Here is a 1637-nt window from a genome sequence, read left to right as displayed (position 1 = left end):
TGGGGACTCCATGTTGCTGGAACAGCTGTAGTGTCTTGGTCACCTGTGTTGGTACTCAATACAGTGTAGATATCTTTTCAAATAAAACATGATTGTGTACAAGCATGAGTCCAACCTTTGACACTTCCATCTATCTATCTATCTATCTATCTATCTATCTATCTATCTATCTATCTATCTATCTATCCATCTATCTATTTTTTTGTTAATTTGTTTATTGGTTTATTGGTTTATTTTTTTTGAGACAGGGTTTCTTTGTATACTCCTGGCTCTCCTGGAACTTGCTTCTGTAGACTAGGCTAGCTTCGCATCTATCACCCCCCCCCCCCAGGGGTGGGACTAAAGGTGTGTGCCACCACACCTGGCTAAGATTCTATCTTTTATCCCTAATAAGGATAATAGAGAGACTTAATAGAGAGAAAAGTATCCATGGTCACAGGAAGTTGTTTCAAACCCAGGGTGGGGGGAAATGGGCCACAGCTTTTACCAAATCTCTGCTAAAGTAGAGAATCCGAGGCCAAGGAGTGAAATAGGATGGAAACCAGGTGTCATCTTGGGTCTTTTACCCTTTCTGGTCTCAGAGTCTTCCCTTGGACTTCATCTCTCTGCACTAAGAGGAGAAGCCATTTTACCTGGCCCTTGACACTTTCCTAGGGGCCCAGAGCTCAGCTCAAGAACAGGAGGTGATAAAAGGCAGGAGTCTGCAGGCCTGGGGAGCCGTGCCTCCATCCAGAACCCACTTCCCACTCGTTCCCCTCCGTGGAAACTGCCTTAGTCAGGGGCCCGTCAACTATTCCCACTGTCCTGCTGGGATTCTGTTGTGATACTTCTCCAAGCCTGTGCTCATAAGTAAAGGTTGACTCTTGGCAAGAGTGGGGCTGGTGTGGTGGCTTGGTGTGTAAAGGCACATTCTCCACACAAGCCTGAGGACATGAGTTTGATCCCTGGAACCGGAGTGGGGAGGGGAACAAAGAGAACTGATTCTTCCAACAACCATTCATACTCTCATGTGCACACAGTAATAAAAATTTAAATCAATAAGAGGATTTTTCCGAAATCCCTAGGAACATAAGTATTCAGACTTTTCAGGGAGAGGTGGGGGGGGGGGGTTGAGATAAATTTATTTAATCACAATTCTTTATATTATATTCTGTGTGTATGTGTGTTTTGCCAGCATGTATGCCTGAGCTGCGTGTGTACCTGGAACCTGTGAAGGCCGGAAGAGGGCATGAGATCCCCCAGAACTGGAGTTATAGACAGTTGTGAGCTGCTATGTTGTGTAGGGATTAAACCCGGGTCCTCTAGAAGAGCAGCCAGTGCTCTTAACTGCTGAGCCATCTCTCTAGCCCCTCAAGATAGATTCTTGTCCCATAACTTAGACTGCCCTTGAACTCAAATTTTTCTACCTCAGCATCTCCAGTTCTGATATTTATAGGCACTGTGCCTGGCTCCAGACATTGTAATGTGGAATATTTTCATAGTCCCCAGACAAAAACTCCAGAGACCTATGGCACTCAAATCTTGAACTGAGCTTCAAGTCAACTCGAAACATCTTTTTCCTTTTTATTTGTGTTTCTAGTCCGTTAGTGGTTTTGCCTGCATGTGTACGAAGGTGTAAAATCCCCTAGAACCATAGT

Source organism: Micromys minutus (assembly GCF_963924665.1).
Source record: "Micromys minutus genome assembly, chromosome: 9".
In the NCBI taxonomy this organism is placed as follows: Eukaryota; Metazoa; Chordata; class Mammalia; order Rodentia; family Muridae; genus Micromys; species Micromys minutus.
The sequence above is the reverse complement of the archived record's forward strand: the minus strand, read 5'-3'. Positions refer to the sequence as shown.